Source organism: Apus apus, chromosome 4, assembly GCF_020740795.1.
Source record: "Apus apus isolate bApuApu2 chromosome 4, bApuApu2.pri.cur, whole genome shotgun sequence".
Lineage (NCBI taxonomy): Eukaryota > Metazoa > Chordata > Aves > Apodiformes > Apodidae > Apus > Apus apus.
This window is the reverse complement of record NC_067285.1, coordinates 46,640,580-46,662,354: the sequence shown is the minus strand read 5'-3', so window position 1 is coordinate 46,662,354 and position 21,775 is coordinate 46,640,580. Positions and strand designations below refer to the sequence as shown.

The 21,775-nt window shown below is 39.2% G+C and overlaps 2 protein-coding genes across 4 annotated transcripts in view; one reads left to right on the top strand and one right to left on the bottom strand.

Moving 5' to 3' along the window:
* The window catches only part of SYNPO2 (synaptopodin 2), an 85,431-nt gene that overhangs the window by 29,711 nt on the left and 33,945 nt on the right, over positions 1 to 21,775 (bottom strand). The window lies entirely within an intron of this gene.
* Positions 1,660 to 21,775, top strand: part of SEC24D (SEC24 homolog D, COPII coat complex component) — a 119,815-nt gene continuing 99,699 nt past the window's right edge. For all 3 annotated transcript variants that reach the window (XM_051619427.1, XM_051619426.1, XM_051619424.1), the window contains exons 1-2: positions 1,660 to 2,042; positions 3,943 to 3,992. The gene's annotated coding sequence lies outside the window, so the exon portion shown is untranslated. The remainder of the gene's footprint in view (positions 2,043 to 3,942; positions 3,993 to 21,775) is intronic.

Genomic DNA, 21,775 nt, shown 5'->3' with positions numbered 1-21,775 from the left:
CCTCTCAGTCCATTTTTATGTCTTGTGAATTGTTGAAAGATCACCATTGTGAGATATTTGGACCCTCATACAAAAACTCAACCCCTTCTTTGGTCACACAGGAAAGAAATTACTGCTCACTCTAGTAGCATTTCAGTTCATATGCACATTAGAGAAAATTTCCTGTCAGCATTGTATTTCCATGTTTATTTACATAAATCAAACCTTAAATGTGATTTTGCCATTTCAGGATCACACTGCACATGCTGTACTTAATTAATGGTTGTCCTGACTGTATGTCAGCCTTTTCCCAGCCTCTCTACAGAGGCACCTGTGCCTCCTAGATCCGTACAATTATCCTTTTTTTTTTGATGTTTCTGATGGAAGAATAAAAGAGAGGAGAAAGCACTGACAGAAAATGAGTAAGGCCAGGTTGTACTGGCAAAGGCAGTTTACAGTGTAAATTATAACAGGTTGCTGCTAGGGTGGAAATATGTCATCATAATTTGCATTACTTTAGCTTCAGGATATCACCAGGTTACTGAGCAATATGTGGACTACCTTGCCAGGCAAGCTGTAATTGTTTCTGATTTTATTTGTCTTTTTGGAAAAAACACCAAAACGAACAAAGAATTTACTCATGTAAACCAAAACTTTTCAAATTTCTGGGCGTGTAAAAATAACAACAGCAACAAATCCCAAAAAAACTCAACAAAAAGATTTGTGGACCTTCTGAGTAAAGTATGTGGTTAGTGGATGGAAATTTTGGACAGTTTTCTTTCAAGGGAAGTAATTTTGACACAAGGCCTTTGACAATCCCACTGGGAAACAAAAGCTGCCTTGGTTAGCAGAAATACAATTTGGTCACACAGGGGACAGTAAGAAACTTTATCCAGTTCTTGGGAACTTAAAGCAAAGCATAATTGTGAAGCAGAGGAGATTCTTCCAAAAAGCAGTGATTGCTCTTGCCCTATATGGCAGCCCAGGCTTCCTCAGTTACTTGTTTCTCCTGTTTGCTTTGGGCTGAAGTTTTCTTTAGGTAGGCAAAGCATTTTTTTTCTGTAAAACTTGTGAATTGGATATCACTACTAGAAAAAGATGTTTGTAAAGATTTTCTTAGTTTTCAATGTTTGCAATACTGGTGTAACACAACAAAGCTGAAGCTGTACCATGGGTGCTGAACCTGTCAAAGACACCAGCAGCTGCTGGGGCATACTGAAGTGGTTTAGCCCATTTCCCCCCCATACTGCCTGTATTTTTTTCTGCTCCCCCTCCATCAGGACTCTTCCTTTTTATTATTCAAATTACATGTCATTAAAATGCTTCTGTTTTCTTCCAGTCTCAACATTTCCAATGCAATGGCAATAGAAATATTAACTCAAAATTCCAACAGTTTTAAGGAAATCATTGTACAAGGTGTATTGACATTGCAGCAGTACTGACCTTAGTCAATGCTATGCATGCTCTGCTCATAAGGTATTTTAGGTTTCTGAATTTTTAATAGTATTGAAGTGTTGTATATAAATAGTTGTGCATAACGAGTTCAGGTCATTCTGAATAATTTGTTACAATATTCGCTAATATAAGGTGCTTAGATTGCTGTTACTAGAGGGTGTGAAGAACAGTGCTGGATTACTTGGAGAATTTACCTGAAGTATGTAATATCTTTTTTGTTCCTAGATTACTCCTGTATCCAGAATTTCCCAAGGAGTGCCACTTGCTGCTTAAATGTCAAGTGCTGAGCAATTCCTCATATCCACAGAGATGTTAAACTTAGCCTGGATGCTTGCTGTTATCTGAAAACCGTGGAGGGATCAGGACCAATTTGTGAGCAGCCTAGCAGCAGCAGTAGCACTGCTCCCTGGGACCAAAGGCTATGGGGGCTGGTGGAAGGCTCTTCAACCCCACACCTGGCACCTATTCACAATTAGCTGCTGCAGCGAGGGACTGGGGGTGGTTCAGAGGCTCTTCAGCAGGGTCCATAAGGACTGGGGTTGGAAACAGAGAGACTAAAGTCTGAATGTGGTGCTGCAGTGGTGAGAGATTGCATTCCCAAGGCACAGGTACGTGGGGGGAAAAATGTGGGGTAGTAACTTACTGGGGGTTGGTATTGGCTGTGAGATGCTGCTGGGGTTGGAGCAGTTATGTGTGCCCACAGCACATGGCAGTTTCAGCCAATTTTGTGGTCAGTGAAAGATGATAAACTGAGGGATACACAGTGGCTGTGCTCATGCAAGCATGAGGTACAGAAGGGGTTGCGTGGAGAAAGCTAATCCTGAGTGCTCAGCCTTCGTGCTGTGTATGCTGTCATATTTACTATCAACTGGCTCTATTCTCCTTCTGTCTTCTGGAGACTCTTTGCCATGTAGCTGGTATTGCACCTGCTCTTTTGATTTCACCTGAAAGCAGTTTAGTATGTACAACCCCAAATTGTTCCATGCTATGAAATAACATAAGGTAAAGCAGAATAACTGAGAAACTTGCTTCAAAAAGTTTAATCCTGATGAAGCTAAAAAGCTGAAGTAGATGCACCTGTTACTTGTTGTGGCTGCAAGTGAATGCACAGACAGCAACTGGGGCTCAGCTTACCAGCTGATCTTGGTTGTGTGTCTGAGCCCTATAATAAACAGATCAGAGAGCTGAGGTATGTTGAACCTGATAACAAGGTCAAAGAGTTGTAGTTTAAAGTGAGGCAAATGGACTTAAGGACACTGCAGTCCTGGTTCTCCAACTGTGCAACTAAGAACTTGTTAAGGTAATTTGTATTCTTACTTTTTCTAGTGACTTTTGGGAAGTGTGAGGTACATCTTATTCTGGTGTGCTGCTAGGAGTACACACCTGTATCTGGGATGTGTCTAAGTGATGTGCTTCAGCTGTAGCCTGACTGAGCAATCAGGGTCAGTGATTGCTCAACCTGACTGAGCAACCAATCTGAGAAAATGAGCACTCTGAGCAAATGCAGAACCTATTTAGCCTAAACCTATATCTATTAAAGTAAGACTTCTGTGGCTTTAAATTATACATATGTTTTCACAGCTATGTTCTCAATTCAAAGCAAGCATTCTAAACCATGAGTTATTCTCGGAGCTATTTAGTGATTTATTTTTTTTTTAATTTTGTTGTTGTTGTTGTTGTTTTCAGTTTGCCAGCAGCCAACAGAAAATATGGCCACTGGATATGGTGGAAATGTACTTCCCTGCTATTTCAGGCCTTGTGCTCATACAGGTCAAGTAGTTCACTTGAGTGATCTTCTCTAGAAGAGCCTATTCAGTTGAATATCCTATCTGATTCCTGAGGCCTGTTCTGAACTGTTGTATGGCCCTCAAGGCTTGCAGCCTGTTTCATTGAACCTTATTTACACTTCTAAATCCTTAGTGTTAAGTCTTTGGTGACTGGCCTTGTGTTTTGTTGTGATGAAACATTGTCCAGAATAGCAGGGCTTACTGGGCAAATGGGACTTCTGTAGATCAGTTGTCTGTCTTTGTTATTGTTTACTACTTTAGTTATGTCAACTGCAAACTTTATGATCAGTGACTTTGTGTTTTCTTTTAGCTGGATGACTAAACATGGTAAGAAAGGATGAAGGGTGCTTAACAAGGATATGTTCTTTGACTACTCTTATGCTCCTGTTGAATAACCATTTCCAATTTAAGGTTACCTTCTCAGACAGAACAACAGGTTATCTTACTACAGTGGCAAACTGTGCCCTTAGATGTCTTGCAGTGAATTACAGTCTGTTTAGAAAAAAGCAATCAGTCTAGGCCTTCCTGTTATATAGCAATTGTGTGGTAAATTTTTATTTCATAAGCAGGTCCTGTCTAGCTGCCACCATATGTGACTTCCTGCATGTAACATTAAGATTTTTGTATCTCTCTTTTGGGATTGTATGACAGGTAACTGATTAAATTAGTGGGTTTTTAGTATGCAGAGGTATCTAAAGGCTTTTTTTAATTCGTTCCCCAGGCTATGGCATGTGATCCTTACACTTTGAAGCAGGAATCCCTAACTTGGAGGTAAGCACAGTTAAAACTTCTCATTTGTTCTTAGTACATTATTTCACATTTGTAAGCACAAGGATCAGTTTTGTTTATTTGTATTGAGAACTGTTTCTGGATATAGAAGTATCCTGTGAATGAAATGACTGTTAAAAGGTGGGGTTTAGTTTTCCAGAGATACTGATTCCCTTACTGTTGGAAGAAACACGAGTCTAAGCATAGAAGAGGATGCCTGGTTTCTTAGATAGAACTATTTTACTGCAGTGTCAGAGTGATCAAAAGGGGAAAGAAGCAGAGATAATGGGTGTCCATATATGGAGTAGGGCTAGGAGTGTGGAGACACTGCCTCTTTTTTCTTTGTTCATACCAATATTAAAACAAGTGTTGATGTACTCTTTTTGTAATAGTTTTCCTAAAAGAAACCACTTACCATTCTAACATTTAACACCCTGAATACAAATTTGATGTTTCTGGATCTAAAGCTTTTTGGATACGGGCAGATATCTTAACTTTAACAGAAGGTAAAATTACATTAAAAATCCAGGTTCAATGGACTATGTTCCAGAAATAACAAGGAAGTCAACTGACTTGAATATGACCTAGTCTTGGTAGTAGAAGAAGTGGTGATTCCAAAGACACGAGGGGTGATTAGTGATCCAGAATTTTAAGCAATTAAAGTTGTATTCTGCTTGCTGACAAACAGCAAAATAGTACTGCATGTGGAAGTATACAATGTGAGTGTGTAACTTAGCTTTGCTGCTTAAGTACACAATTAAAGACCTGCTTGCTGCTTGGTGGAATAAATTTAGCTAGCTAACATGTTTATCTTAAATATGTTTAAGGCCAGCATAAAACCATAATAAACTTGAAGCACTTGTTTTACTGGTGGACAAATCTAAGCTTTCTGAAGTTAGCATCTACCTGTGTACTGTTGATGTCTACTATAACTAAATTTGTCAAAAATTAATCTCTTCAGTATAGTGTTTGTGAAGGTCGTTGGTGGCACACATATTGAAGATCATTACGTGCTTCAGCTAGCTGGGAAAATGCAAGGTCAGAAAGTATTTCATTTTCCTGGCCAACATGTCAGGGTAACAAAACAGGGCAAGCTGCAGTTGTTTGTCAGACCTTGTGCCTGTTCATGAGGAAAAGTGACTGACTTTTTTGTTCTTATTTTCTTCTTTGAACATGTAATATAGAGAAAGTGGTTGTCATTAGATAGAAAGGTAGACATGAGCAGATAGGAAAAAGTTTTCAGATCTTCAGGATTTGAGCCACTTGCAGATTTAACTGAGTAATGGTAGCATATTTTAAGAGTTCCTTGAGAGGCTTTCAAAACCATATCCTTAGGACATGTTCTTGCCTAGAACTCCAGTCTAGGCTTTGTGTCTGTAAAAATTCACTGGAAATACAAGGTTCTGGTCTAAACTGAAGGCCCAGCATTTTTGGCAGGCCAGAGCTCAAGCTTAGGCATTACATTTTAATCAAGCTGGGTTATATGCTGTTGAGATAACACAATGTCATGGACTGGAGTTTGAGTGAGATGACTTAGTGTAGGAGTATTCTGTATACAGACTCTCAAAATCCGTAATGGCTGTATACATTTTACTCTTATAAATGGCCTGTTTAGAGCTGGTATACCAAATTCTAGTCTGTTGTCATTAGCCTTGCCTATATTTGAGTAAGAGTCTGCTGCATGATGTGGCTCAAGCTATTTGCCATCTCTGCTGTCTGGAGGTGAGTTCATGTAAAGTGATACCAGTTCCCATCCTCTCTATACTGAATTTCTTCACCAGACGAGCTAGTTTCCTCCCAGAGTCAGTCACTGTAAAAGCCACAATGTAAAAACTTCAGACAGGGCAAATTCATCCTGAGTGTGAGATCCAGCCCCTCCCTAGCTCCTCTTAATGAGTGGGCATGCAATAATGAGCCTTGTCCCTAGGGCATGTTGTATGCCAAAGCTGGAGTGCTCTGACTTTAGCTATTATAGATATGGATAGTGTAAGTATAGTAAAATACGGTTGTCTGTTTTTTACCTTTGAAGTCACTGTGTCCCATTGTTTGGGGAGTGAATGTAGAATTTGCACCGTATGACTGGAGAGACCGTGCAAATATCTGTTAATTGATTGGATTGAACAAAGATACTTCTAAGCCATCTCCTGAGTGCTTTTCCTGAGAGGAAGCTTTGAATAATGAAGTATCTTTGGCTTGCAAGGTAAGCACAGAAATACTTCCTGTCTTCCCAGAAGCAAGGTGATGATTTGGGGAATTTGGCAGTTCAACACACTCTTTTCTGCTTCTGGGAAGGCTTCTAGACACATTCATCCACTGTTGTAGAAATGGTTTTCATGACTGTAAAGCTAATTATATTTCTAAATGGGCTTTAAAATGAGAAAATACAGTATTAGAGACATCGAAGAATAAATTAATTAATATGTTCAGACTTATTTTTGCTACTTAATTTTCTTTAGTGTTTGATGTAGTTCTTGAACTGTTGGATTAAATCTAAAAAGCCTTTCCAGAAGATGACATAGAATTGTTACTCTTTGAGTTCATGAGAGTGCTGCCATTGATTATGACCATAATCATAATTGGAAAAATTGAACAATACTATAATATCATGGGAGTTTATGGCAAATTATGTGATGTAGGATGGTAAGCTACATACAGGAAAGATACTTTTTAACCTTAAAATCCACTGATCTAGTTGCCCAAAAGGTTCTGGCTTTACTTACCAACTCACAGCTAAAGCAAACCTTTAGTCATGGTTCATTCATATAAAAATTCGTGGGACTTTCTTGCAGAGGGTAGATGGCACCATTTAGTTTTTGGTTTATCTGTTGTTACCTGCCTATATCCAGTCAGTCCCCTATTGCTCTGTACATGTGAAGTGACTCACCATTTACCAGAATTGAGAAAGAATTCAGCACTGGTTCAGTTTGGTAACTGTGGTCTCCTCCTTCCCATAATGTGAGAAGAACTTGTATCAAGATTCAGTTGTCTTCATGGTGTATTTGATAAATGCAGTTTGGTACAATTTCTTGTACATACTGTGTGGGGGGGTTAAGGAACATGCTCTACCATTTATATATTGATGGAGCACTTGTGCCATTTGGAACCAGAGAGCAGACTGATCTCAGTGAAAAGAAAACCCTGCTCAGATTCCCAAAAGTGTTGCCTAATGTACTAGTGTATCATCTTGCTAGTGGTTGCCTTTCTCTGGCAGAAATCAGAAGTTAGCAGCTGAAGAAGGGATGAGATAATGACCTCTGAAATATTGATCTGGCATGCTGGCAACGCAGCACATTTCCCAATAGTGAGCTTGGGTGCAGCATTTAAAGTCTGTTTTTCAGTTTGTACAACACATTTAGAGTGTAACCTGGCTATGGACTATCCCTTGGGGTATACTACTGCATGTTTGCAGTTGATGTGTCAAAACTAAAACGCTGTGCTGATTTTCTTCTTTTACTGGTGCTGCTGGTGAATTGGTGACCATGTGACAAGGAGAAGAATGATGCTGTTGCCTTTCAATAGTATGGCTGTACACTGTCTGCTCTATTTCTGTCCCCCTTCTTACCCTGCTTGAATACTGACTGCCTTTAAGCTTCTTGGCTTAGTTTAAAAATCCTAACCAACTTTGATCTCTCCATGAGCACTGTAGCTATGTTTTCATTTCTTCTTTCCCACCACCCCTTGTCCAGAGAGATAACTGAATTCTCAGTGCTGGTTTGGGATTGAGAATATAACGCATCTTCACTGAGGACCTTAATATATAAGTAGCATCAAATATTTTTTTGTGAAGATAATTTTAAGGGAGAATAGAGAATAATAATGCCTATAGTATCTGCTTCTGAACAATTTGAGGCAACATTGGAAGAACTACAATAGTCAGTCCTTCTGGTAAGCATATCCACTGCCTAATCTTGGGCTGAACTCTCATCACTGATACTGCAGTGGAACGGCTATATACTCAGACTATTATTATGGTCCTAAGACCATGCACTAGGCGCTTTCAGTGGAAAAAGTGACACAGGTCTTATACTGAAATTACAGTCAATGAACAAGTTAAGTGAAAGATAAAAAGCAAAGACTGCTATCTGAAAGTACTTATCTTTTGTAACATAGTAATAAGGTATATTCAGTGATACTCATTGCTTCTAATTGTTCCTGTGATTCCAGGCGAAGGTACAGGAGAACAGAGCAGTGCTTGCACTGGCCAAGTTTATATTCAGCCATCATTAATGGGTCCCATGTTTAATAGATGGTTCCTTTCTTTGCCTGGACTGCTCTGACCTCCTGTTAAGTTTGGGGTTGTCCTCAGGTTTGTCTCAGGAAAGCTGAGGTGGGCTTGTATGTTTCAGCTGCAGCTAGTTTTCCTGTATCCTCAGATCTGTAAGGTAAACTACATCATCTAGGAGTAATTAACTTCTGAGAAGTTTATGAAGGAGGTTTGAGGCAGATTTGCAAGTCCCAGCTATGACTGATTGCAGAGTGTGATAATTTGCTGTTTTCCTTTAGAAAAACTTTTGACTGCCCTCTGTCACAGACCTGAGCAATAGTAGAGGGTGCATCATTGAGAGTTTCAGACCACTTTTAGCATTTTCCTTGCTGTGGGTCAGAGGTAGCAAGAAATAGAAGACAGTTTGTTTGAACAAGAAAACAGATTATTTTACCAGCTGGAAGGTTACCCAAAGCTGTGATAAGAATGGTGCTAGGATGTGAAAATCTTCCTGACTTGGTGGAAGAATGGTGAGTTTGAAGGTAAAGAGTTTGCTGGAGATCCTTATGCTTTCCTCAGTTTAGTCCCAAGCATGTTTGTGTTACTTGATAGTTTGTCCTGTGACCTGCCTTTCAGACCAAGCGTCTTGCGGGGGGGACGGGACATGAGGGGTGGGTGTTTTTTATTGTGGTGGCAGGGTGCAGGGACAACTGGCTTCTTAATTAGTGACATGCAGGCCATAAATCCATCCTACTAGCAGGCAAATAAGCCACTCGGCTACTAGTATGCACTTTGTCAAACCCACTTATTCCTAGCTTCATATCCTGTATCAATTACTCTGTCCTTTGTGACTCCCCTGGCTCATTTTCACTCCATTGGTAATCTGCCTAAATTCTCTTCAAGTGGGGGATGGGGAACAGGCAGAGAGGGAAAGGAGGGAGGGTTCTCATTACAAATCTGGTTATGAGACGACAGATTTAATCCTTAGAGCAAAACTGCTCCAGTGACAGTTAAAATGAAATAGTTACTGAGTCTTCTTAGTCCTTTCCCTGAAATGGTATTGTTTATGACAATCCTTAAACATTACGTCATGAGTTTACAAATATACAAGCATGGCATAGGATCATCCTCCCAAAAGGAATAGCAAAGGCAGCAAGAAGAAACAAATGCCATCTTGCAGGTTTCTGTTTCAGTGAGGGCTGTAGCTATCACTGTCAATGATGTCAAGGTTATACTGAAATGTCTGCCCAGTGATGTATTTCTTGCAGCTTGCCCCACTGCTGAGACAGCAATTTAGGCAACATCAGGATGATGATGAAGAGGCAACTAGAAGCTTTATCTGACTTCCAATGGAGAAATTAGAGCTTTCTGTGTGTACAATGCTCAGCACAACTGAGCCAGGTCTCAAATTACAGGGTAGGGGGGCTTTTGGGACTGCACTAGCACTAATAAGTCAGGTTATTCAAAGAAACCAAATAACACAAGCATCTGGTAAATGCAGCATCTAGGTAATGTACATTAAGCAGTTAGTGTGTTGTGCACAAATAAAGTGGCCAGTGCCTAATCTTCAAAGGAAAGCACAAAGCTCCAAGTCATTGGAGAAGTGTGAATCACACAGTGGCCCACACTCAGCTGAGAGCTCCATACAGGGACTGAGTTCCAGCTCCCATTACTTGTGGCCATCTTTAGCTGGACTGTTCAACTAAGTAAAACTTAAGAGTTAGACTGAAGAAAATGGTCCTCTGTAAAAGCTGGTAGCTTTGTTTACCAGGATTTCACATTAAACTCCACCAAGTTCTCTCTTGAACTGTATCTATTTCTTTCACTTCCCAGAAAAATTTGGCTAGTCTCAGGCTTCCTTACTTCCCTGGAAAGTTCTTTACTAATCTATTGCACTGTTTCACCCAAATTTCACTCTTATCTGACATTTCTCTACTGGCCCAATTCCTCATATCTTACAGTTTATGGACAAATTTATATTGGCTAAGGACTGTAGCCCTGAAGCAGAGTTTCAGACAAATATCCCAGGACTTCCTATTTAAACAAAAAAACCACGCCAACTCAGTTTTCAGTCTTCTTATTTACTTAGCATTCCTCATGCTTAGGGTGTGAAGTTTTGAAACAACCTTTTAAAACTCAATGCAGTATCAGGCCAACACATCTTGTTGCTTAGAAAGCAAAGCTCTGCCAAACTGGGTGAATGTTTTGTAAATGCCAATACATAGGTTCACATGGAGGCCTTCCAGTGTCGCCTGGCCGCTGTCCTGGACACTTCCTTTTTTATGACTCATCAGGGAATTGGGATGTTCAGCAGCCTTACCTCTTCCTTCTGTCTGGCAGGAGAGCACCAGTGGTGGCTCAGAGCATGGATGTGCACCAAATATATTCATCCTTACCAGGAGAGGTCAGTGCTCTGCTTCTACTTTGTGCTCCCAGCAGAGCAGAAAAAGTCTCTGTGCTTGTGCTGGAGGCCCTAATGAGGGGAAAAATGGTGGCTGGAGAGATGTTTCTGCAGGCAGCTAGGAGACAAAAGTTTTCCCACTGTGGGCTTTGTCACTCCCTGATAACACTGAGCAATTTAGACTGTTTATTTAGGCCTGTGCTTTTAATCAAACAATTAAGGCTCATAATCTGCCATGAAGATTTCCTTATCTGAGCCTTAATTTTTTAAGGCTTACAATATATTCAGAATTTACTCTAATTTGATCAATTTAAAATGGTCATAGTTGAATTGATGCAAATGTCACATAAAAGTCTTCCTTCTTCAGTGGCTTTAACCCCAAATAATTATAAAATTAATAGGAATAAGCATGTCTATTGCTAAGATTTACTTTGTCACCCACTTAGTCCTTTCTTGTGTAGGCAATCCTTGAACCTTTTTGTCAATTTGTGCGTGTTTCATAAAATTAACACAGAGATTAACATTCACTAGCTGCCTTTCAGCTCTTAAATAAAATACTGTGTGAGGCTATATATCGGAATTGCAGTGTGGGACCAACCAGAGTAAAAATGAACTATCATGTGAGTAGAGCATGAGACTGAAGGTTGAAAGATCCACTTTGAGCTGTAGGCTGACATCATATACCCATCTCCTAATTAATATTTAAAGATTAATACTCAGTTGTATTTGTTAATTTGGAAATAACAGCACTTTGAATGGTAAACATGCTGCCAGGGGAATATTACAGTGATGAAGGAATAATTTTTTTGGTATGGCAAATGGATGGTTTTAGTCAGAACATTGAGTAAAACAGCATTTCCTCAGACTGTAAATGTGGAAGCTGAGCTGGGTTTCTGGCTCCCACATGAATAGTCCATCTCTGGCTGTTGCCCTTGCAGAGTCGTGTCTGAACAAGTCTGACACAGAGGTGCTGAGCTCTATTTAATACCCCTGGACTTAGTGCTCTGAAGAATTAGACCTCCTATTCTTACAGTCTCCAATTCAGGCATTCTGGCAGAGTTGGCTTTTGCTGTCCCTGACTTTAGTAAGAACTAACTGTCAGCATCTTCAAAAAGTGGACTGAGAGGATTCGTGTTCCACCTGTCCTTTCCTTTGTGTGTGCCCAAGAGGGATACCTGCCTGAGAATGGAAAAACTGCTATACTGACATGTGAGATTTCTGTTTGCTTGTTTTCATCTGTCCTTCTGTCCTCACTGCAAGCATTGGGCTTAACTCAGGGTATCTAGCCCAGTCAGGCAGTCTGGGAAAGGCTGGCAGTTGTGTATGAGGGCAGGGAGGGGGGTAAAAGAAATAGTATTGTTTTGCAGAGCTGTAAATCCAGCACCTTTTGCCAGTGCTGCGTTCTCTTTTTTTACTGCTCGTTTCTAAGAAGCTATAGCTGCAACAGCACTGGCTGTGAACACAAAATCTCATTTGCTCAAAGTTCATGACAGGACAGGTTGTGCATTTTGCACATTTGTGGGGCACATGCAAAGGAAATACAGGGCGCGCTTTCCAAAAGCTTCGGCTTGAAATGCAACCGTTTCCATGCTGCCTGGAGCTTCAGTGTCAAAGAGGTTTCTATTTTTAGAGAGAGATTCTACTCAAAGAGCTATATAAGGCAGTGCTGGGGAGACCATTACTTCTTTGTAATATGTGAGAATACTCGTCACTCAGTAAGGGGGAAAAAAATTCTGTGTAAAACTGGAAAATGCAAAGATACTCTGACCTAGATATCTTCTGGCGTGGAGAGGGCACTGAGAGAGCCAGTATTAGATTTTAATAATCTGATTTCTCTCAAATCCTTGGAACAATTGCTTTAGCCGTTAGAAATGTCAGAGAATGCACTTTATCACAAGTAATGGTGCAAGAAGGGAGAGAGGGTTCTAAGCACAGTTTGGTGCCAAAAGAAAACTTACTATTCTAAGAGGTGACAACATTGGGTAAAGCCCAGCAAATTACTGTTATATCCTTGATGAGAAACTAGGTAAAACTTGATGTTAAAGAATGAGTGTTTCCAACTACACTTTTCTTTGTTATCCTGAGTACAAAGTGCACCTAAACCAATGTGGGTGCTGCAGAAAACCAGAGTAGTCAGGTGAGCTAAGAATAGTGGTCATGTTTAATGACAGAGAACAGAGTAGTGTCTGAAAGGCTGGCTTGCTGAGGATCCTTCTTCTGAAGCTTTTTTTTCTCCTCATATGGAATTATTCAGCAGACACAACTTTGTTACCCTTAGTCCCTATTATTTTATTAATAGATAGGAAAAAGGTCTGAACAGAATTGTTTAAACCTGTGTTCTCAATAAACTCTCTCAATGTCATTTTTACTGCCATTTTAAGAGGAACTGTTTGGCCTCCGGGGAATAATTTGTCTATGAAGCACGGGAGACTCTCTGGTCTGGTCAAAATTTCGAAGGCAGCCCAGGTAACACTGGTTTTAGCAGCTCTTGCCAGTGTTGGCACAGCAGTTGGGGCAAATATGGTTTAGCTGGAGTAAAGACTAGGTAAGGTAAGAGATGTAAATTAAGGACACTGGATCCATTTCTGCTGTAGTCTGACACAGCTCCTGTGTTGAATTCTAAATTGGAGGCAGGGCTGTAATGATGCTGGTCTTGACTTGTATTTGATTTCTACTTCTGTTTTTATACTAGCTGTGACATAACCTTTTTGGCTTCAGGTGAATATCAGAATTAGGGGTGAAAAAAGCACAGCAACTGAAAGTCATGTCTGCTTTCCACTAACAGAAGGGAAGACAGCAGTCTTGTGTTATGCAGAAGATAAGGCAGGGCAGACTAGTTGGTGGCAAAGCAGAAACACAGGCAGCAATTGCCAAATAGTCTGAACTAGGGAAATTCCTTCATGCACCCAATGCACTGAACCAGGAATAGCAGGAGGAATAAAACTCTATATTTTGACCTTTTGTTTTATTTCTTTGGAATAACATTTACATTGAAATGTGCATTTAAAATGCTTTTGAATACACTGACGTAGTGGCTTCTTATTAAAAGTACGAGAAGCAGTCCAATATTCTGGGCAACTACCACTCCAGGCAAGCTGTGCACACGGGTACCTTTGCAGTTGTATTGGTGAAATCATCTTTATATACTGACTATACTGGTTTTGAATATAGGGCAGGAACAGAACAATTGGATGACACTACTGGCATGGTGGGCTTTTGTTCTGTTGTAAGTACAGGAACTAGTGAGAGGATGGGGTAAGGGATTAAAACTGGAAGAGAGGAGATTTAGGTTAGACATTATGAAGAAATTATTCACTGTGAGGGTGGTGAGACACTGGCACAGATAGCCCAGGGAAGTTGTGTAAGCCCCATCCCTGGAAGTGTTCAAGGCCAGGTTGGATGAGGCTTGGAGCAACCTGGTGTAGTGGGAGGTGTCCCTGCCCAAGAAGGGGGATTGGAACTAGATGATCTCTAAGGTCCCTTCCAACTCAAACCATTCAGTGATTCTGTGAAACAAATGAGAAAGAAATCTGTCAGCTGAAGGGAGCTGTACTGGCTCCCTGAGCTATCCACAGAGCAATACTGCCCCATAGTGGCATATGGACTTGGCTGCTGACAGGACAGTGAACTGCTGATTTGATATTGCAACATCTAGCAGCCGGATGCAAGCTATAAAAATTTTAAGGTAATTGCAGGAACTGTAAAGATTAAGCATGATAAACTTTGGGAAGTTGGTCATAAGTCTACAATATGGTTCTACTAAAGGCCTTTTGCAATATCATAGTCATTTCTGGAGCAGCACCACAATAAACATCTCCTTGTCCCTCCCAGTCTGTGTTGAGGCAAGTGACTGATCTGAAACTTTATTTTCCCCCTCTCCTATGAAGTGCCTCTGTACCTTCCCTTGCCTGACTGAGAAAGCAACCAAGAAATCTTCCCATGGCAGTCCCCTCTTCCTTTCTTAATGTCATTAGTACTACTGGCTTTCACTGCAATGAAGACATGTTCCTAATTTGATCCACTTCGCAGCTGTCTCAGGCAGGAATCCCAGGCAGCCTCTCCCCAGTTCCTGAACAGTTTCCTTGTGGGATTAAACAAATCCCTACACAAGTAACTGGTTGAGGTTTAGAGAGAAATTCTGAGTTTTGTTGGCTGTTCATTCAGGTGGCAGTGAACTTTATCTGTGTCATTTTTATTAGTAAAAACCTATCAGTTTTATATATTGACATGACATTGGTTCAAATGTTATACATCGGGTCAGTCAGTTGTCTTATCGTATTCTCAATTAACTTTCTCTGTGATTTCCACTGAAATTTTCGTGCTCTACTTGTAAGATACTGTTCTGCACTTGAATTTGTTTTCATTTTGTTAGCTGCTGTTTGAAGGGAGATCAGAACTGGTAGTTGCTAAATAAATAAAATCTTTCATTTGACTGACACTTCAATAATGACAAATCTATTGCATACAGTACTTCCATTTGTAAAATGGAAATACAAGTACATTAATATGCAGATGTCTAGTCCAAAGAATAATAAAGTACTGTAAGCTCCAAGGTTAACTTTTGGACCAGGGAATGGGAAGTCTTAACTGAGGTAAGCTCTCATCTTGTTTTTGACAGCAAGGTATAGCATCTTACCTCACTTGGGCTTTTTCCCTTACATCAGCTGGGTATGTTGAAGAAAAAAGTTGAAAGAGCTGAAAACTAAGGAGGTGTGACTTCAGACCTGAAATTTTAGTCATCATTGATCATCTAAAATGGTGAATACAAGGATATCCATATTTAATAATTCAAAATGGCTTATTTTTGTTTTCTTTACAAGCTCTGATATTAGCTTCAAATTTTTTATTGAATACCACTAGGAATGGACTGTAATTTTTTTATATTATCTTTATCCTAATGTCTGTCCTTCATGCACCTCTAGATAAGCATGCTTGTATTTTCAGTGCACAGTATTCTACAGTCATGTCAAACAATATTCTGCAAGTTCAAAGGAAAAAAGTCTTCAGAGTATACAGTGAGGGATGTGGAAAGCCCAAGCTGTTCCCTTTAGAACTCTGAAGAAAAGCAGCATCTTCTTTGTGAAATGCTGCTGTAGGAGACAAGATTGAGCAACACCATTATGCTGTGAACAAACACCATCAGTCTAACTTGTGATCAAACAATTATTTCATCAGGCCTCCTCTGAATAGCTGAGGGTTAACTCAGCAGCACAAAATGCATGATGTTGCAGGAAACAGCTGTATTGTGTATGTGTTTATGCAAGCCTGAATTTAGTTAAGGATAAAGATTTGTTTGAAAAGCCACTAATTTTCAAAATATTTATAAACACACTACTAATCCCAGAGTTCTTTTGTGTAATGGTTTTAGAAGCATTTGTCACAGTACTTGTTCTGAGTGTCCAAAACAAGAAGTGAAGTAAACTAGGTAAAAGAAATGAGACTGAGGGGAAATGCTAAATACTTATTTTTCTATTAGAGTACTTGGAAGATTAGAAAAAACAACTGTCTAGTTTCCCACAGCAATACTTGTAACTTTTATTTTTTATTCAATATTATAATACTTAAGATACTAGAGTGGGTGGGAACAATGTAATGTGGGCAAGTAAGCATAAAAAAACCAAAACAAAATGCAAAACCCCCTGAAAAAAACAAACAACAAACACAAAATAAAAAACCAAGCCCCAAGCTTGGTGGTCAATATACAGTCCCCAGTAGGAGTTGTGTTAATCCTGTCACCCAAAGGCAAGGCTCAAAACTTTCCACAATTGCTCTGACTTAGCTAGCCCCAGTATCAAGGAAAACTGCCCAGTTTTTATCAGGCCAGTCTTATAAGTGTATTACTTTAGTGTCTTATCCTTGGTTGTCTTGCTGCAACCAGTCTGTAACAGCTTCCTTTCACTTCTCAATTACACATCCTTTCAAAATCCTTGTCTCAGACTAGAAGATTTCTGATAATTTCTTTCAAGAAACACAAAAGAGTCTTTTTTTAATCCAGGTTTATTTATTTCCCCATCCCTATTTCCCCTGGCATCTGACTTCAATATGATCTTTTATGACTTCCTTTTGGGAATCTGTGTTTGTATGTGATCATATGTGTTTGCCATTAAAACTAAATAAGTAAACATCACAAATAATGAACATGAGGTGAATGTGGAATTTGTTGGTCTTTCAGCCCACTATTCTTGCTTTTCTGTGATATGAGAAAAAAATGATAAAAATTATATGGGATTATCATAAAGCATAAATATAAAAATTTAGCTGACACTTAGTATTGTACTTGAGTTTAACTTCTATCTCTAGCTTTATAAAGTTGTTATGCATTTTTTTTTTTAGTACAGTAACAATTCTTTGCTCATAGTCCTTTAGAGAGAAACTGTACATCAGAGCTTTACACACATAGGCTATGTTGTTCTGAGATTTTACTGAAGAGTTCAGTTTTGATGCTCAGCTGTGCAAATACAAAATGTTTGGACAGGGCATCATGCTTTCCTTAAATGGAGGTAAATATTTTTAATTGTGAGAACTGTGTTAGAAACCCTTCAGTAGTGTGTCAGCAGAAATAGCTGGCTACTGTCTGTGTGGCACAATCCTCAGGGTGGGCAATTTCCTCTGTGTCCTTTAGAGCAGCCAAGATAATAATGGTAATAATGGTTGTGTGTAAGTGACCATGGCCATGGTGGCTTTGGCCACTTTTTAAAGTGTCAGCATGTAGCTTTCCACGTTAGAGATCTGGATGCGAACCACGGGTATACTGTAACTGACAGGAGGACAGTAACTGATCTCGACTGGGCTCTTCAGAAGGTCTTGTATCAAAATAGAAAGCAGTTGAAGTAGCTGACAGTGATGATGGAAATAGCTGAAAGTGTCATTCACCAACTATGTGTACAGCTAAGACACAGAATAATGTCTAGGGGAGAGGCTGTGAATTTTACTAAAGCAGGAAAAACAGTATGTGGAGGAAAGACTGACTACCTAGCAGAGCACGGGCAGTGTTCAATACAAGTGAGTAAAGACAGTTTTCCAAATGCAGAGTGACAAATTTAGACATGGCTGCCTAAAAAGCAGCATCAGTGAGGACTCTCATAGAATACAGAGTATGATAGTTGCTTAAAATTAAATAGATTTTTATGAAAAAAAATCACAAAACCAACCCTCAGTGCTGAGTTCTTCCTGAGGATTAGTAACCAGCTGGTGTTAGTGCCTCTCTTCCTCATCAGTTTCTCTTAGAAAGTTACTGTGATCCCTGGAACATCTTAAGCTGCAGTGTGACAGTACTTGTGTATTTTTAACAGAGTGGAAGTGCTTAGCAAGCTGTTGAATTGGGATTTCCATATTTACAATATGAAATTATGCTATTGGAATAGCCATGATGATATTGTCACCAGCTGCTACCTTGAGGTAAAAATATACTTGTCATTTTCACCTTGTTACTTCTCTTGTTGCTATTGTTGTACTTGTGAGCTCAGTGACCTAAGTACCATTACATTATGAAACAACATCTTAAATACATCAAATGTTTATATACAAGTCACTTTTTTCAGTACTGTCTATGCTTTTCTGAAACCTTCCTTTATACTAAACACAGTTCAAAAGCTACTTGCACTTTTAAAATTTGGATCATGTTGATCACCACCAGAATGCCCCAAAATCTCTTTGAACAAGCTAGTTTAGTAGTGTAGCTAGCTTATAATGTAGTTCAAACATTATTATTATCTCACTAAAGTAAAGAGACCTTAACTCTAATTGCATTTTATTTTGACTGAAAGCTTTACTACTAGTACAAAGTTTAATTTTCCTTAAAAAGCAGATGAGGCTACTATTTTCTTATTACAGGTTTTCCAAGTCAGTTTATATTGCAGTTTGCTTACTGAAAGTTGTTCTCTAATGGCTTTGCTCTCATATCAAGCAGTAGAGGGCAGTGAATCCACTACACAGACAAAAACATATGATACAATCACACCTTCTAGTCATTCCCTGTCAGAAATGGCCACTGTAAGGCACACACAAAGTACATTACAAATCTGTGTAGGTATCATGATGACTTTTAATGTAACAGATCTAATCCAGGCACAATTAGCTAAACTATTACTATTTTCTAAGTAACTGTTAATTGCAGACCAGAGTACTGATTGCTACTCTGCATATGGAGTTTAAAGCTATCCATTAATTTTTTAGTTGTTACCTTGATATGCTGCAAAAAGGAACACAGAAACAAGGCAGAGAGTAAAAGAAATGGAGATAAGGTCAAAATTTAATCGTGGGGAAAGTAGTTCTGAGGACAAAAGTGTGTATATATATATATTATCTGCAGCTACAGTTCTGGTTGGCTTTTTTGTAATTTTCCATATCTGAATATTTTTTTAGAGAAGTGAAATATGAATATGAAACTAAAAGCTGCAGTTAGGGTGCAGGGGTTGGGAGGTGTGGGGGTGTTTAAAAATCCAAAAAGCAGTCAAAAACAAAACAAAAAAACCTCAAGGCTTGGGACTTTTCCTCATGAAAAGATAAGCATTCTCCCCAAAACTACTGCGTATAAAACTCATTTCCAAAGAGGAATATTTTGATATGAAATACTCAAGTAGCTGTATTAAAAGCCATCCTAAAATAACTTCTGGTAGAGGTATAGAACATTCATATTGCACATTAAAATCATTGCTACTTACACAGTCTGTACCATTTTCAAATTTTTAATGTGCTTTTTACAATCTCTTTAGACTAACAGTAGGAATCAGAAGTTTGATCTAGCTGAGCTAGTTAGAATAAAAAACAAAACAAACAAACAAACAAAAACTAAAAAAAGAGAGAAAATGCCCCTAAATCCATTGTGATACCAGATTTTTTTTGCTTCTGTCTTCTCACATGTTTGATGTAGGGGTATAAGGATTTTCACAAATCTCTCTAGGCAGGAAAAAATCCCCATGAGATTAAAAAATTGGCTATTATCATTAATGACAGATCTCCTGAGCCTTTCTGTATTTCCTTACACAAAGCATGCCACACTTTATTGCAACAAGATTTCATCTTTGATTAGAAAACTATTAATGTTGTGCTCAAAGACACCAAGGAAGGGTTTCTCTTGCAAAACTTTCAATTATTCTCTGGTTGCACTTTGCAGGCTTAGAACCTTTAGAAAATTGTATGGGTTTTAAAAAAAACCTCTAACATTCTACATTCAAACAGTGTTATAAGCTTATGCCATGGATCCCCTTCTGTGACTTTTTTTCAGTAATCAGTCAGTGAAGCAAGACTATATACATAAGATTGGCTAATGAGATCCCACTGGGTGCGATTGTTGGCATTATAAAAAAGCCACATTCAAAATGATGTGGATAATGGAAGACAAAGTGAAATGATACAATTCATTAGAGTAGCTCCACTTGGGAAAGAGAAATGGAATTTATAAAAACAAGCAATGTCTTGCTGACAGCAGTTCAGCTGCAAAGGTTCTGGAGGACATTGAATGTGTTTCTAAACTAAATAGGAGAAGACTGGAGCAGGGGGTAGGTGGTAGGGTTTCTTGTTGTTTGATAGCTTCTTTTTTCCTTAAGGAAAGAGGGAAACATGATCCTGGGCCATATTAATAGGATAACTCAATCTGGAGAACATGGGAGGTAATTATTCATCTTTATTTGGTGCTGTGAGTACTCTGTCAAGTTCAAAAAGATGTGGGCAAGTTGGAAAGTGTCCAAAGTAGATCAGCAATATACTAAGAGTTAGAGAGCATGACCTATGAGGAAGCTGTGGAGGAATTTAGTGTATTCAGTCTTTCTCTCTTGGAAAAAAACCCGCAAAAAACCCCCCAGCTACAGAGGTGGGAGGGAGGACTTCTTCCTGGCAGGAAACTGCTATAAAGAAGGGAGCACAGTTGTTCTTGTTTGTAGCTAAAACCAACAAGGAATCAACTTTACAGCAAAGAAAATGTAAGCTTATGTATTCGGTATTCCTGCAGATAATGAAAGACTTTGTCAAATAAAGGGTCCTGGAAACTCCTTCACTGGAGGATTTTAGAAGGGGTAAAGCAAAATTCTGTCAGAAATTTTCTAGGCTTATTTTATGCTCTGGGCTGGAAGCTGTTTTTCAGTGCTTCTTGAGTGAGGTTTTTAGTCTGGCTACAAGTCCTAATTTATGATGACTGAGTTTTTGACAAAGTCTGATTGCAAGAGGTCCTAAGAGTAGTTGGTAGATAGAGGGTGGTTTGAGCTCAAGTCAGTGGCGTATGTACTCTCTTGAGCTGCAAGCAGCCTCACATGTCTATGATCACTGCTAGCATCCATCTAAATAACCTTATGGGGAAAGAGGAATAAACAAACAGGAGGCTACAGGACCTTACTGGATCTGTAGTTGCCACAGTAACTGAAAAGGCCCATACAAACATGTCTTAAATTGTACTCTAAACGCAGCCTTGTTTCATCTTAGGCATATTTTTGAGAGAAAGAGTGCCTAAACATGAATCCTTGAAAATGACAGCCAAAACAGGACAACTTTTACCTCTGTGTCTGAAAAAACAGCATAATAGAAGAGAATTGCATTCCTTTTTAGAATAACTTAGCACAGAGCTGCTTACACTCCATAAGGTCCAGACTGACTTTACAACAGAGGGCAGCAGCCACAGAGGAGAGTGTATGATTCTGCAATCATCTTGAACAGATTATTCCATTTGCATTAGCAAGCCTGTCGGTGACTGTAATAAGGTCTGGTTATGAAAAATAAGAGTCATATGGCTCCCAGTGCCTTTATCAATACCTTTCATCTAGACTCATCTGGCAAAACTGATTTCAGATCACTTTTGCTATTAGGAATGTAATTACCTTCTAAAGTAAGCTGAATTAAGTGGTTGAATGATTCAATGAACAAGTGCTTCATTTCTTTCCTGAGCCAAGTTCATATCTAATATAGAGAATCTGGAGTGATTTTGACGTCAGCCTAATCCCCTGCAGACGCTTGTTCAACTAGCACTGGAGACTACTTCAGCATTATGAGTCATCTCTGTTGAAGAGGCCCTACACACTAAAAGAGATCAACACTGAAATATTGAAAGCAATGACACACCAAAAAAACTTTTGGGAAGTCTCTTCTTGTTACTGTATTTATGCAGTGAGATGTAAGAAGAAACCAAAACACTTTCTGGAACAGGTAACACAAGGTCATCAGTTATTTAATTTAGAGCTGCTGTCTATTCAC